This window comes from Phyllostomus discolor, chromosome 7 (assembly GCF_004126475.2).
Source record: "Phyllostomus discolor isolate MPI-MPIP mPhyDis1 chromosome 7, mPhyDis1.pri.v3, whole genome shotgun sequence".
NCBI classification, from domain to species: domain Eukaryota; kingdom Metazoa; phylum Chordata; class Mammalia; order Chiroptera; family Phyllostomidae; genus Phyllostomus; species Phyllostomus discolor.
In genome coordinates, this window is record NC_040909.2 from 57,137,707 (window position 1) to 57,154,349 (window position 16,643).

General features: G+C 39.5%; 1 protein-coding gene across 4 annotated transcripts in view; it reads left to right on the plus strand.

Moving 5' to 3' along the window:
* The window catches only part of ATXN7 (ataxin 7), a 148,160-nt gene that overhangs the window by 104,698 nt on the left and 26,819 nt on the right, over window positions 1-16,643 (plus strand). Inside the window, exon 1 of one of the 4 annotated variants that reach the window (XR_004904289.1) lies at window positions 6,135-8,338. The exons of the other annotated variants lie outside the window; for them this stretch is intronic. The gene's annotated coding sequence lies outside the window, so the exon portion shown is untranslated. Of the gene's footprint in view, window positions 1-6,134; window positions 8,339-16,643 lie in introns of those variants that run through there. 4 annotated transcript variants of the gene reach the window in all.

Here is a 16,643-nt window from a genome sequence, read left to right on the forward strand (position 1 = left end):
GGAATAATATGAAAAAGAATGGCTGGGGCAAGACGTTTTAGATAAGGCTAGTCAAAGAAAGCTGCTCTGAGAAGTTGATATTTAAGCCCAGTGATGAAAAAGAGCCAGCTGTTTGAGTATTTGGAGGACCAGTGTTCCACATAGAGAAGAGTGCAAAGATCCTGAGGTAGAAATGCATTTGGCAGAAAGGCCAGTGAGGAGGTGGGAAAGCAGTGTACAGGAGGAGAGGGGTCCAGGTTGAGGTTGAAGAAAGAGGGGCTGGAGCCAGAGCATTTTGGGCCTTGTAAGCCACTAAAGGAATCAGGATTGGATCATGCAGGCCAGGCGAAAATCACTAGAGGGCTTTGAGCAAGGAAGCATCTTGATCTGATTCAGGTTGATCTGTGGAACACAGGAGGCAAGATTATAAACAGGGAGACCAGTTGGAGGGCTGTACTGCACTAGTCCAGGTGACAACTGGATCAGGAGAGAAAGCTTGGTTACGATTGTAGCAGTAGAGGCTGAGAGGTGTGGCTGAAATAGGAATTTGCAAGGAAGTAGAAAGCCAGGGCCTGCTGCTGGACTGGGGGTGAGCAATATGGGGGTGGGGGCGGAAGATGAGGAATGACTCAGGGTTTTGGCTCAAGCACTGGATGAATTTACTTAGCTTGTGGATCATGGGTTTGTTCTTTCAATTTGTATATGGGTTTTTTTTTTTTAATGAGGTGTACTGAAGTCTTGATGTATTTAGTCTGTAGACATTTTCTAAAGATTGTAGGGGTAGAAAATATTAGTACAAAGAAGCCAAACTTTGGGGTCATTTATTCATTTCAGGGTTTTTTTGGCTTTGGATTTTTTGTACTGAAACAGTATAAGCTAGAAAACAAAAGAGAATGTGTACACTTCTCTGGAACTTCTCATGTTCTCATTTGGGTAACAAAGACTTACTGATTAAAAACCAAAAACGTGTATGTTTATTTTTTTTATTACTAACAGTAGTAATATGCATTGTAAAAAAATTAACCACCAACAAGAGGATAAATATCCAATCAAAATGAATATGAAGCTCCACATTTATAGGGGTACAGTTTGGCGTGTACTCTTGGAAGCTTTCTAAACCTGGGAAAAGCAATATTTGGCTGCCTACATTTTGTTCCTCATACACATGCAAAATTAGATTTGTTATAAATATACTTTTTAAACAATAATGCGCCTTATTTTTACACGTTAATGTATTACTCTACTTCTTTTTTGAAGACTGCCTGTTGTTCCACTTTATTAATGTTTTTAAATTAACTAGTCTCATCTTGATTTAGATTTTCAGTGTTGCATTATTGCACATAGTGTTTTAAAGACTATTCTCCTTTGGGAATTTCTGTCAGTACTTCAGCATATTGATTCTCCACATGGAGGCCAGTCATAGCTGCCCTCCAAGTTAGGATGACTATGATTTATGAACTACTATAACTTGTGATTTGTGTCATCAGGATGAAGCAGTGAAAATGTGAGTTTCCGGTACCATCAATAAGTAAATTGTTAATATTCACTGGTGCTGCTCTTGACTTACCTGCTATATACAGAAATCATTAGGATGACTGTGCTTTGGATTTTAAAGGGAACATTTTAGGATATAAACCCATATTTTGGTTATAGTTGCTAAAAGATGTTTTTTTCTGACAATCATTTCACAAGACTAATTTGTATGTTGACTGGTTAAGATACATACACACCTGCTCTTTCAACCCTGTTAAGCTGTGATCTTACATAGAACCAGATGAGGGAGTTTTTATCACTTTTTGCTGTAGTACCTACTACCTGATTGGGATAATTCCTGTCATGCATGTTCTAGTTCAAGCCCACTGAAAATACTGGTTTGAGGGAAGGGGGTAGTGACTAAATTTAGCTATTTCTTTCCTGATCCCAGATTGTGTGTATAAAAATTCCAATTTTAGGTTTACTTCTACATTTTGTTTTTTAAAACAACAGTTCTCAAATTGAACTTCAGAGAAATTCTATACCCTTTTCTCTTGTGTGTCTGAAAGTTAAAAGAGAGAGAGAGAAAGATCAGGGATGGTAATTGTCGTACTTTAAAATAAGTTAAAATATTGGGTTGCCCAAAAAGTTTATTTAGTTTTTTCCATATGATGTCTCTAGTAGTGCTTAGTTGTCTCTAACTTCATTAGAAACAATTTTGTTAGATTGTATTGTAACAGCATGTGTTCCCCCCCCCCCAAAAAAAATCAATATTGGTGAATTATTGTGCAGCCATTTTAATATTGAAGATAGAAGAAAAAGTGCAACATTTTCAGAATATTATGTCTTATTATTTCAAGAAAGGTAAAAACACAACTGAAATGCAAAAAAGGATTTGTACAGTGTATGGAGAAGGCGCTGTGACTGAATGTGTCAAAAGTGGTTTGCGAAGTTTCTTGGTTCTATTGACATTTTGGCCACATAATTTTTACTGTGGGGCGGTCTTATGCATTGGGAGATGTTTAGCAGCACCCTGGCCTCCATTCAATAGAAGCCAATAGCAGGAATATCCAAATCAATCATATCTAGATCAAAAAGTTACTGGTGAAAATGAAAAATGTCTTTCATTTTATGGAAAAACTAAATGGACTTTTTGCTCAACCCAATACAAACAGTAAACCACCACACACATGATAGAATTCTTGATTGGTAGTTTCCTAGGATCAAAAGTAAACTTTAGAAAGAAAATTATTTCATCGTTTCTTATGCTTGATATTTTTAGAAGTTAGAATTCCTAATACTAGATTTGTAGTAAGCTTTTGAAAGTTAAGGTGTTTCACCAGTGTGGCTATTACTGTGCTCAGTTGTGCTAATTGAATCTCAGTTTGCTTAGCCAAACAAATGAATTGGGTGTCTTAAACAGGATAATTTGTTCAGTGTAGTGCCAGAATTTCATACTTTTAAATTTTTTCAGCTCCTTTCAAAGTGCATTTTTTAAAATTTATTGATTTTAGAGAAAGGGAGGGAGAAAAAGACATTGATTTGTTGTTCCAGTTATTTATGCATTCATTGGTTGCTTCTTGTATGTGCCCTGACCGGGGATCAAACCCACAACCTTCGCATATCAGATGACACTCTAACCAACTAAACTACCCAGCCAGGGCCACAGTGCATTTTTATGTATTTATGTATTTTTAGAGACAAGGGAAGGGAAGGAGAAAAAGGGAGAGAAACATTCATGTGTGGTTGCCTCTCATGCGCCCTGTAATGGGGACCTGGCCCGCAACCCAGGCATGTGCCCTGACTGGGAATCAAACCGGCGACCCTTTGGTTCTCAGGCCTGCTCTCAATCTACTTATCTACACCAGCCAGGGCTACAGTGCATTTTTTAATAATAAAAACTTGTTAAATCAGTTTTTCTATGGGTTTTTTGATTGGCATGTGAATATATGAAATACATACACCCAGCAAATATTTTTACATAGATACACAAATGGAATAATTTCAACCATGCTATTTGCAGTTAAGCCTCCTTATTTATTACCTCATTGTTTTTTTTCTGCCTCCCCACCTTCTCCAACTATAACAGTCCATTTTACTCTAAGCCATCTATGTAATGTGGTACATTCTTGTACATAATTAGTAGACATCATTCTATATTTTTTCTTATGCTTATAACTCTATATAGGAACATATAATCCCATGTTTTATTATCAGGGGGCTTGGATAATAGTTGTACCAAAGACAGATCCTGTTTGCATGCTTCTGCTTCTTTTTTACTCAATAGTAGCACATTTGAAACTCATTCACATCCCAGGATAACATTAATTCCCTCTGTTTAATGCTAACTTACTGTAAGGTGTGACTGTACTGTACAGGAGCTTCCTCAGCCTGGCTCTCAGGGGAGGTTAACTGTCTCCTGTTTTTTTGCTTCTGTGAACAAAGCAGCAATAACTACCCCACTATGTGTCCTTAACTCTGGTGGTTTTGTTTCTGTGCAGTAGTCTCAAGAAGGGATTCCTGGATCAGAAAGGATATTTATTTGCGTTGTTAATGGCTGCTACTAGATTGTTTCCCTAAAGGCTGTAATACTTAATATTTCTACTAGCCATGTAGGAGAGTATCTCCACCAGGAATAGGTGCTTTATTATTTTTCTGAGCTTCCATTTCTTTTTCTAAAGCCTCTTACATCATTTTACCATCAGGCGCGCGCACACACACACACACACACACACACGTGATTAATTGTAATCTGACTTTGAAGTAATTTTCTCTAACAAGTAAAAACTTTTACCAGAGTAGCATGTATCTTCTGAGTTTGAGTAATATTAATGACATGAGGCAAAAAGATCTTCAAAATGAGTGATGGTTTTTAAAAATACTCATTTAAACAATTACAGGCATGTTTCCTAGCATCTATATAAAATTTCTATCATTCTGTAGGGAATTTACCTTCAGGAAAGAAATCTAGTTCTGTTAAGCTGGTATTTTTCTCCATAACGTGTGTGATCTCCCAAAGGATAACAGTTTTTGGTGAGATAATTTACTGGTGAAGGGCCAGTAAAAAATTATTGTCAGTTTTTATTTTGGATCTCGTTTTCCTCCTTTCTTTTGATGTGATTGGTCACCTTTTTAACAGTGTTCACCTTGTATGTCAAATGATGACTGGGTTGAGGTGATGATGATGATGATGATGATGATGGTGATGATATAGATATATTATGGCCTGTATAAATCAGGCCATGAGGTTATACTTTATTTGCCTGCCTTTGAATAATTGGAACAATGGAAAAGGAACACATACATGAAACACAGGAACACAGCCCCTTCAGGGCTGAGCCCTGAAGGGGAACCATCCACCAAAAGGTCAAATGACAACAGCCAGAGGAAGGCTGCTGTGTACTCTTAGCCCCCAAGGTGAGTTATCCCCATTTCTACTTCTTCTCCCATCTCTTCTAATCTCGGGTGAGGACCTAATGAGCAATGGATAATAATATAGCAACATTTATTGGTGGAACTAATCTGATTCTGGACAGCAGGCTTCCAGGCCCACAGCTGAATGAATTGCTTGGTATTTCTAAGTTTGAAAATACTTCTCCCTCTATCAAGTGCTCCTTGGCAGCAGGTAAGGAATGTTAAAGCTCCTGTAAGTGCCAATTAAGGCCAATTATAAGTCACCCAGCCTGCTGAGACAGTGAAGTGGAGTTAATGGAGACGCGTTCTGCTCCTATAAACTGGAGAACTGGCTACTGCCAGTGACAGGAACACAGTATTTCCCAACTGCTCCTTGTCCTGCAGAACACCAGATGACACCTCTGCTGGCTTCTCAGGGGTTTGATTTAGGAAGTCCCAAGATTTGGGGGAGACTTCACTAATTTCTCTGATCAAAACCACTGTCTTTCTCTTCCTCTTCGTTTCTTAATGTGATGTCTGCCATCCAATGTCCTTGTATCTAAGCATTTAGGATGTAATGGGCATTGCATTCCATGTGTTTACCTCCCTTACTCTTCATTTAGCCCTATAGGGCGAGGCTGTCTTAGCACTTCTCAGGGAAGGACACGGGCCCAAAGGAACAGAAATCTCCTGTCTAAGGCTACACAGCTGACAGTGCTGAGACTGCAGGCTGGCTGCCCCTGAGCCTGAGCCCTGGACCATACTAGTTGCAGCAGTAGGTCTGCCATTTGTTGCAAGCAGGTTAATTCACAGAAGAATCTGTGTCAGGTCAGGACTCCCTTTGTGTAACCAGAGTAAGGCTGATCAGAGTGCACACCTAGCCACCTCATAGCCATTACCTATAATTTTTGGACTATAAGGCATGGATATTATTCTGTTTAAACCATGGGTGTCATGCTCATTTTCACCGGGGGCCACATCAGCCTCGAGTTTGCCTTCAACGGGCCAAGTGTCATTTTAGGACTGTATAAATGTAACTACTCCTTAACTAGGGACAAGGAGCTCTGTGCTGCCGCCAGGTAGAAACAAAGTGCCGGCCAAATAAAACAAGGTGAAGGGCTGGATTCGGCCCACGGGCCTTGTGTTTGCCACCTGTGATTTAAATGTTACTTTAGTCCATAGTCTTTTTTTAGTCTATAGTCTGTTCTTTCATAAGAAGTGTAAAAAATGTTTTTAAAAATGGGGAGGGTGAGGGGAAAAGGCAGAAAACTGTATTTGAACAACAATAAAAAACGTTAAAAAAATGTGACCATGTCCCCAGACCTAGACACTTAATATGAGCCATCATCAGAGGATTTAATATCAGTAGAAACTTTGTAGAATGGAAATGGTTTGAAGAAAATAATAACATTGCTTTTTAAGCTGAACAGAGCTGTATTTGCTTAAACATTTTACGAAGGGCATTGAGAGAGGTGTATGTGTATTTAAAAGATTAATTTGAGCTTTATGCTTAGTTTTTGTGTATTTGTTATATTGTAAAAAATTATAATTTCCTGTAGTACACTATCATTCACGTTTTTTGACGTATGTGTTAGATTTGTTTCTCTCTTGGTTATTATATATGAAATTAAATGTAGACGTGTTTGTAGCATTTAAAAACATTTGCTGAAATTCACCCTGGTTTTTGTCAGGGTTACAGATATTTTGTTCCCAGAACTGTCACGGATTGGCTGGTTCTCATAATGATTGTGTTCCCCATTGCACTGTCACCCTCTACAAAAGGGGACATAGAAAGGCAAGCATCAGTGCTGGGAAACTGGCAAGGAGGCCACTGTCAGGCCTGGCGGGTACAGTTGTGTGGAACTGAAGCAAAGTCTGAGAAGCATCCTCTCATCTCATTTCTGTTCTACATTTGATGTCATCAAGTGCTGCCCACTGGGCAGGCAGGTGGGTGCAGTGAATAGTACTAAGACCTGATGCAATCAGGTAGTAGTACAGCAGTGGACTTTTTTCCAGCAGCTTAAGAAAACCTTCAGTGAATTAACCTAAAATTCTTATTTGTTGCTAATTAACTTTTGAGAAATTTGCTCATCCTGTCCTTCTAAGGCTCATTGATGGCTCTTTCCTTGTGTTCGTCTCTTGTCTTTTAAGGACCACCATAGTTTTGTTTGTTTGAATGTGACTGTAAGAAATCTATAAAAAAAAAGTATGTTTCAGAAAATCCTCTGGATCTTAATATTGCTGCAATGGTTAGAATGTGAATGCTTGCTGTGAAAATAAAGCAGTGTGGCTGCTATTCTTTTGTTTTAGAGTCAATTTAGAATTTTTATCTGGTCTAATAGGAGCCATTTCCTATGTCTCACAACTCTTTCCCACCCCTTCCAGGCTGAATTCTTTCCACACATGTAATTCGTAACTTGTTGCCAGATACTCTGCATGGGGTGATGGGATTCTCTAAACAAATCCGCCTGTCCCCACACCCCCAGGACATACACCCTTTTGACATTTAAAAGTGTTCATTCTGAACTATAAGACATCTGAGTCTTGTTTTTGTGTGCAGCCTTTATTATCATAAAACTCAGATCCATTGGTTTTCTTTTTTCCATTTCTGTTTAACACTAAGACTTGGTGATTGACAAGGGGGGAAGTATTGATATAGATGGGGAGTATAATATGGCTGAGACAGGGAAACACCTAAAGCATGAACACATTGTTTACAAAGAGCCACTTAGAGGAGTTTTTAGATTATGAATATTAAAGGTAGTCAGCTTTTGTCAGTCATTCACTGATTGAGACTCTGGACAATCAGGTGCATATTCTTCTGAAATTAGATATGTTTTACAAATATGCACAAAAAATGGGTTCAGATTTTTGTAACTATATTTAAGAAGAAAGGTGTGCTTAGATGTGACAAACTTTCATTTTTTTAAAGTACAGATCATGAAGAAATAAAATGTAGAGGAAGCCTTGCTGATATTTATAAAAATGTGTAACTTTAAAACTTCTTAGTCTATTGAGGCTTAAAGTGTAGAATGTATAATGAATTGTGTGGATTTTCTAATGTATCTGGTAGTAGCAGTGTTTGTTTCAAGGTATTCAGAAAATCAGAGTGTGGATAATTCATTGTAGCCAGTTAAATTTATAAATTTCATCTTCCCCAGTTCTGGCAAGTTGCCTTTCAAATAGAAGGATTAATTTACACCAACCAGGACGCCTTCCTTGTATGACCATATTAGATGAAATTAGACTCCACCCCTTGTTTTCTGTTGATCTGCCAGGACCTTTGTAATTCAAGTGCTTTTTACAGTAGTAGCAAATGTTACATAAGACCAAACATGGAGCATATTTCAACTTGGTGGGCAGACCCAAATCATGATGGAAGCCTTCAGTAGCAAGTGTGCAATTAAGCACAGCCAAATTATGTGAATGGAAGGTAAAAAGAAGCCTCTCCTGAGCAGCCCTTCCTCCGCACCAGGGCTGAAAGCTCCACTGGGTAAGTTTTCTAAGGCAGTTTTCAGAGGCTGGGCTTGGCTCAGATCCCAGTTCTGGATGAGCCTACAGACGGTGAGTTAGGTCTTTGCTAACATTACACAGAACCAAGAAGAGCGAGCAGGAAGAGTTTGTACATGCCTCTTCCCTTCTGGCGTTTGTCCTGTCCTGCTGGCTGGCTCAAAGCGCTGTGCTGCTGAAGTGGTGGATAGGGTGAGCTCTTTGGAGTGCGGAATTGCCACAGAAGGGATTAGCTGCTGCTGCCGTCCACAGGAGCCATTCTGAAATGTCATTTGAGTGATCTGGCCAAAGTTCAAATGCAGATGGGAGTTGAGTTTGCTATTAACTCCAATAAAATGCTGAGGTTTGCACCAACAGTTCCTGTATCTCAAAACAGGGACAGCATTGGTTACGTCGCTCTCTAAAAATGGAGGAACGTTGTGATATTCTTTAACTGTTTTTTATCTCACTTGTGGTGAGCTTTCATGACAGGCAGTTCACACTGTTTCCTGTAAGAATGTGTTTGAAAGCTGTTTTGTCTGATACTTCAAATCCACAGCAAAGTTTCAAACAGAACACTGTGTTGAGAGGAAAAACAACTTCAAAATACAAATGGTAACCCTGGGAAGTCATTCAGTAACTTAAATTGAGTGTATAAAAATATAATTACTGACTGCCTGCCAGAAAAGACGATGTTTTCTCAGTTTTCATTAAGGTAGACAGTACAGCTAAGCTGATTCTTCTTGGGTGGGTTGGGAGGCTGTTCACCAAGTTACCTTAACTATTTCATGTCTCTGTCTGAAAGCAGGAAGTGAGGTGATGGACAAGTTCTTTACTTTTCACTAGATTTGCATTTCATTCCTTCTGTAATAAACTTTCCCTTCTGTAAACGGGAAAGTTTTAATTGAGGTTGAAATTTATCTTATCAGTTTGAAGGACTTTAAACAGATCTTAAACCCTTAATCAAATTGCTGTCAGCTCCCTAAAATTGGTTTTTCTAAAAACTCATTTGTTGTCAGGCAGTTTTAGTTTTGCCATTTCTGGTTTCACTTTTGAATATTGCTTTTGATCTTTATTAGTTGACAGCCACAACCTCTAGGTGAGGCAGATAATGTTTCTCCTAAGAAAAAATAAATACGTGCTATAAACTCATTAAAGACAGCAGCATTGTTAAGTAATGAATCACCCGTTCCTTACTAACGGAATGCTTAATGAAGGAGGCATTTTGGACTGTTCTGAGTTTGAGGGTTTTGTTATTATTCCCATGTTCACAGTCTTCTCTGCACCACCACTCCCCCCATCCAGAATAAAGTGAAATAAAAAGGATAGAAAATTAGTGGGACATAGCAATAAGGATGTCACTTACAGCCTCAGTGCAGCAGTTGGCCCAAGATGGGGCTGTCATTCCATTGCACTTGGACTTGCAGTAAATTTGAGGCCTAGAAAAACAGTGTTCTGTGAGAAGAGTTACTGCACAGAAGTTTTCATTTAACAAATAAATAAACAACAAAAAACTCCTAATTTACGTTTTACCAGCTTCCTTTAACTTTCTCTCACACTACCCTTGTAAAAACTGGATTGGAGTGGTAAAGGTACACAGTTTTTCGTAATTCTCTTGCATTTTGATGCTACCCTTGTATCTTTCATTTGGGGAAAACTGTAACCCAGATCCAAAATATGACTACAGAGATACTTTTGTAAAGACTATGTTGATGGTCTGACAAACTGGGAGGCTGAACTTAAAATGACAAGTAGGGTGCCTTTTTTCCCCTAGCAGATAAAGGATTAAATAAAAAAATAGCTGGAAACCTGTGGGTTTTTTGGTTTGGGCACTTTTTTTTTTCATCTCACGTATTGATATCTGAGGAATACAAACATTTCAAGTCCACAATGGGGTAGGAGGGAGACAGAGGAGCAAACCCTGGGACCTGTGTGCATCACTTAGTGATGTCATGCTTCTTTCAGGCAGGTGATTGGTTGCTGAACTCTGTCAGTATCACTCGGAGTGTCACTGTGCTTCCTGAAGACAGCAGAGAGAAGTCCTTATGACTATTAGCAAAGCAGACATGTAAGCCAGTATTTCATGGTAAAATACCGTAGACAGAAATGGTGACAGTACGATCCCAGAAGTGGCATGGTTCTGTTATTCACAGAACCACATAGAGAATGGCTGTGTTTGCTCAAGGCAGCAGTAGCTGCCTTTTCCCCAAAGGTACTTTCTCTAAAAACATCTGTATGTGTCTGAGATCCCACTGATAACCCTAAGTTCAGAGTCTGCACCTTGAACAAGGTTGCAAGAGTATAGGAAGGGTCCCCTTAAGGAAATGAACTACTTACTCAGACCATTCAATTTTCCTTGAAACAAGCTGTCTTGTGACCATGATTGTGAAGAAATGATGTTATACTTACAACTGAGGTGATCAGCTGTTATACTATTGAGAACCTCTCATTTTATCTTCTTTAATAAAAGTGTTGGATTTTTAAAAAGCCATTTTAAAAATGTTTGCAAAGAGCTACAAGTTCAGCTAGCAGGGAAGGGGTACCCCCAGATAGTCGGTAACTTTTTCATATTTCTCACATACTTGAAAGCAAAGTCCAGAAAGAACAGTCCCCCTGGGAAGAATTGCTGGCAAGAAGATTATTTGAGGTTGCCATATTTCTGCTCTTTTCTTAGCAACATTATTTACAATGCATTCATGTCCAACCCTTCCCCCACAGGAGTCTCTCTCCCTTGTAATCTGTCTTTTGTGATCTGTTCTCTTTCATGCTGCCGGCCCTGTGAATGGGGTGCTGCCGTGCACCCTGCCCAAAGATGTGGAAATGTCCAGAGACATGGAGCACTTTAGTGGGCTTTGTCATAAAGCACTGAATTGAAGAACTTGATAATTTGATTATAGACCTTTGGCTAAAAGTTGTTTCAAGTGGCTCAAGTGCTGTAAATGACTCTTTTCTGCACTTTACCTTTATGCTTTAATTTAAAAACACCTCTGTATTTGGGGGAGGAGAAATGCAGTTGGCAGAAATCGCAGCTGGAGACTAATTTGTTAGAGCAGCCAGTGTTGAAATCATCCTTTTCAGTTAAATCGCTGTAGTGGAAATGATGCCAAGTCCTTTGCAGTAAGGACTTTTTCTTCACTGTTTTTCAGTGCAGTTTGTGACCCACCTAAGCATACTCTGTGGCTGCCTCAGGCTCCAATTTTGGCTAATTATACTTTGAGGCACTGCATTTTACAGAACAGCTCTGGATTCCCCTACTTGAAATTGGAATGTTCCAGGAACAGTCCCACCGATTTACTTACCTTTTAGCATGAGATTAATAATCAGGTACCTGGGGGCAGAGTGGGGGTTAAAGAAATCGGATGGAAGAAAAAGCAGACTTGGGATTTTAAAAGTATGTGAAAACAACAAGGAGTAGAATAGAACCACATTTGCAGGTCAGGACATGGAGAGTGATTTTAGAAAAGAGTAAGAACATACAGCAGTTGTCCCCAACCTTTTTGGCACCAGAGACTGGTTTCATGGAAGACAGTTTTTCCCTGGACTGGGGTTAGGGGGGTGGCATTATAGCTGGCCACCAGATGTGGCTTGTCACTTGCCACTAACTGATAGGGTTTTGATATGAGTCTTCAAGCAGTTGATTTATTATGGTCTCTGTGCAGTCAAGCCTCTTTGCTAATGATAATCTATTTGCAGCCACTCCCCTGTGCTAGCATCACCTCAGCTCCACCTCAGACCACCAGGCATTAGATTCTCATAAGGAGCACTCAACCTAGGTCCCTCGCATGCACAGTTCACAGTAGGGTTTGTGCTCCTGTGAGAATCTAATGCCACCGCTGATCTGACAGGAGGTGGAGCTCATGAAGTAATCTGAGTGCTGGGGAGCAACTATAAATACAAGTGAAGCTTCCCTTGTTCACCCATGGCTCATATCCTGCTCTGCAGCCTGGGGGTCAGGGACCCCTCATTTATAGGGAAAATTTTACAGTGAAAGTAGTAAAAAGACATTATTAAATGCTTTATGTCCATGCATAGTCCATGGTGTGATTTTATTTTTTTTTATTAGAGAGGGGAAGGAAGGGAGAAAGAGAGGGAGAGAAACATCAGTGTGTGGTTGCCTCTTGCACACCCCCTACTGGAGACCTGGCCCACAACCCAGGCATGTGCCCTGACTAGTAATCAAACCTGCAACCATTTGGTTCATAGGCCCGATCTCAGTTCACTGAGCCACACCAGGCAGGGCCTTCATTGTGTGATTTTAAATGGTATACTGAGTATTTTTTTAATAGTTACTAGGGGAAAAATAGATAATTGCTATGCCAAACCCAAAATTCTTGTTTCGTAGACATTGCTTAAAATGCTAAATTAGGTATGCCTAGTCAGCCACTGAATTTTGGAAAATACAGGGTCCAGCAGAAGTAATACCTGCCTGAGTGTAGTTGGTAGGGTACATGAATGTTCTGCATGAGATGGACAGCAACTTGAGCATTTCACCTAAAATGTTATATGGTGTGCTTGGGTGTGATATTGTTGTGTTACAGAATTACATGCTTATGATTTATTAAAAGGGGGATGTTATTTGTGCCAAATCCTGTATATTAAGTAAATAATAGTATAGATAATGTGCAGAAAGATCTGGAATGTGATTCCATTTTGAATCTCTAAAGTTTAGGGAAAACACTGGTGTGTGGATCAAAGTAGATCTGTAAGGAAGAAGTTCTGGGCTTTAAAAATCTATCAGTTCAGTCCTAATTTATAATCTGCCTGAGGTCCTGATCTGGGATATTTCTTAGCAGGGTAAATATCCTTATGAAAGACAGATGATGCCAGTTGATACCTCGTGAATTGTATTTGGTGTCCTGAGAGTGAATATAAGTTTGGGTTAACCAGGAGCTCTGTAATAGCACATTGCAGTTATTTTTAACCTGGATATCAGAATAAATAATTTAACTAATTCTGTGAAAGGCTTGCTTAGTGAATGACCCAGAGTTTTTAAACTGTACTTTTTGGTGTGTGTAATTATTACTTGGCTATGCCTGGACAAAGAACCTGTACATGTTTACCTGTGTTTATATCTTAAAGGCCCTGGGTAAGCTTCACTGTTAAAAATCCTTGCTTTAAATGGGAGCAATTGTAGAGTTTTAGTGGAATGGGGCCTTCAGAGACCCCATGAAATCATTCATTCCTTGAAGTGTGGATTGGTATTTCTCATTAGCCGTTTCCTTACAATGTATGCGTTGTTTAACTTTTCCTGATTGAATCCATCCACGTGTGACTTTCATTTAGAGAAACTTTGTGAGCTTTAGTAATCATTACTTTGGTAACCTGCCTAAAATTTCCATCCTTGGAGATTCATAAACTTCACTTTTTTTTTTTCATTTCACCTATGTTTCTTGCTGAGTAACTCCACTGTGTCAAGAAAATGAGCCAACTTTTTATTTATAAAATAATTTTAGCTTGAATGAACATTCTTTTTGTTTGGTATGAATTTATAAAAATGAATTCTAGAAGTTGTTCCTCTAAGCTCTTATCTGAGAACTTAGTATCTTCCTGGACTGACAATAAACTAAATCTGTACCACATTAGAGAAGATAACTTAAAGTGGGTTTGGTTTGTTTTTTAAGTGATTTCTACCTGCTTTGATAATCAGTAGGCCTTTCTCACTTAAGTCTGTAACTGGCATCAGCTGAACTAATTGGGAGCATCTGTCTTATTCCCTACTGAGTTCCCAGTACCTGATCCATAGGTGCCAAGATGGATGGAGTTGGGTCATAGCCTAGGGCCACCCAGTTAGTAAGTGGCAGAATAAGAATTTGAACTCTCTCTGGCTCCAAAGTTTTTGCCCTTTCAGGTGACCTATAAAAAAGTATTTTTATTTTACTTTGTATTCTTTTCAGGCTGGTTAGTTACTCAGTCATTTCACATCAAGACTATGCACAACATCCCTGAACCTTTGTTAGAAAGGCAGTCAGGACTAGAGAAGCATGCATAATTGTGTTGGTTGATGGGGGCCAGCCTAATCCTATAGAAGAGGTATTTCCTGCTCCTATTGGTGGTTCTTTATAGACCATAGTTATCTCAGAACTTTATAAGGTGAGTAGACAGCTCTGCTGGTACTTTCTACCAAAATTCACTTTTCAAACCATCTTTGATGTTTTAAGACCCCCCCCCCCCGCCCCGCCCAGCAAAAAAAAAAGGGGGGGGGAGGGGGCGGGGGGGAAGCCTACACTGGCTAACAACCATAGCTAATCTTTAGGATAACGACTTCTAAAATGGAAAGGTGAAATCCTGAGTTTTCCTTAAATATACTGAGGATCTTCCCCCCGAGTTTACCAAAATTCTGTCGTGACCCTGTTGTATGTTCAGCCTTAACCTTGTTGTATGTTCAGCCTATGTAATCTTTGGTGCTAATAGTTATCCTACTTTTGCTGAGCAGTTGGGAAGATGGGCTTCTTACTGATATATGCCCTGACCCTCACCTTTACCCTTCCATTCTGCCTTTAGACCATGCATAAATGCTTGTTACTATGCCACTCAAGGGCAGATGGATTGTAATGTGGTCTTAGTCTCAGTGCTGGAGTCATCCTGCCTAGAATTGCATCACAGTTCTACCTCTTTAAAAAGGTTGGACTTACATACTTCTAGATTTTTTTCAAGCATGAAGTGTTTTTTTTTTAATCTTTTTTTTATTGTTGTTCTAGTGCAGTTGTCTGCATTTTCCTGCCACCACTCTCCCCTACCCCACCTCCCACCCTCAATCCTTCCCCCCTTTGACTTTGTCCATGGGTCCTTTATACATGTTCCTTGACAACTCTTCCCTTTCTTTCCCTCTCCCCTCTGGTTCCTGTCAACTTGTTCTTTATTTCAATGTCTCTGGTTATATTTTGCTTGCTTGTTTTGTTGAATAGCTTCCCCTTATAAGTGAGATCATATGGTATTTGTCTTTCACCGCCTGGCTTGTTTCACTTAGCATAATGCTCTCCAGTCCCATCCAGCTATTGCGGAGGGTAGGAGCTCCTTCTTTCCTGCTGCATAATATGCCTTTGTGTAAATGTACCCTAGTTTTTTGATCCACTTATTTATTAGGTTGCTTCAGCACTTGGCTGTTATTAATTGTGCTGCTATCAACATTGGGGTGCATAGGTTCTTTTGGATTGGTATTTCAGGATTCTTACGGTATAATCCTAGCAGTGGAATTGCTGGGTCAAAAGGCAATTCCATTTTTAGTTTTCTAAGGAAATTCCCAACTGTTTTCCACAGTGGCTGCACCAGCCTGCATTCCCACCAACAGTGCACAACCTCCCCAGCACTTACCGTTTGTTGATTTGTTTATGATGGCTATTCTGACAGGTGTGATGAAGTAGTATCTCATTGTGTTTTTAATTTGCATCTCTCTGATGGCTACTGAGCATCCTTTCATATGTCTCCAGTCCCTCTGAATGTCCTCCTTGGAGAAGTGCCTATTCAGGTCCTTTGCCCATTTTTTAATTGGATTGTTTGTCTTCCTGGAGTAGAGTCATGTGAGTTCTTTATATATTTTGGAGATCAAACCCTTGTCTGAGGCATCATTGGCAAATATATTTTCACATACAGTTGGTTCCCTCAAGGATGAATACTTTGAAGTTACAATTTCCTTAGACTGCTTTTTATGTTTACACCCTAACTTTGACACTTGTATGTTATAAATTATTTTTAGTTATTTTCAAAGCATTATTTATTTTTGACTTAAAAAGATCTTAAGTATTTGTTTTGAGTTCCTTTTTGGTTTGTACTTGGGTCAGTACTTTGTGTGTGTGTGTGTGTGTGTGTGTTTATATATGATATATTCATATATGTGTATATGCATATGTATAAATAAATTGCAGCATGATTCCTAAATTACAAGCTCAGTATTCTTGCTTGCTTTCCACTTCAGGAGATTTAAAGAAAGCCTCCCCAGTATCCTGCCCTTGCCTTCAGTGGTGTCACATGTTCAAGCCACAAGGGGAAAGAAAGCCCAATGCATCCATATCTTGATGTCTCTTTCTCTACCTTTATTTTCACATCTGTCTGCCGACCAAGTCTCCCTTGCCCCCGACACACACTCACCAGTGTATCTTTTTCTGCCTCTTCTCAGTCTTTCTCTGCATCTGTGTTTATCTGTCTGTTGGTCTCCCTTTTGCTAGAGTCACTCAAAGTGCCCTCCTCATTCAGGGACAAGAGTGTGCTTTGTCTAGACCTGCTCCAGACCCTGGAGAAAGGAGTGCTTTGAAAGTTCAACTTTGACTCCTCACCAAGCCACATTGCAGTTATGCTTAGCATCTGGCCACCAG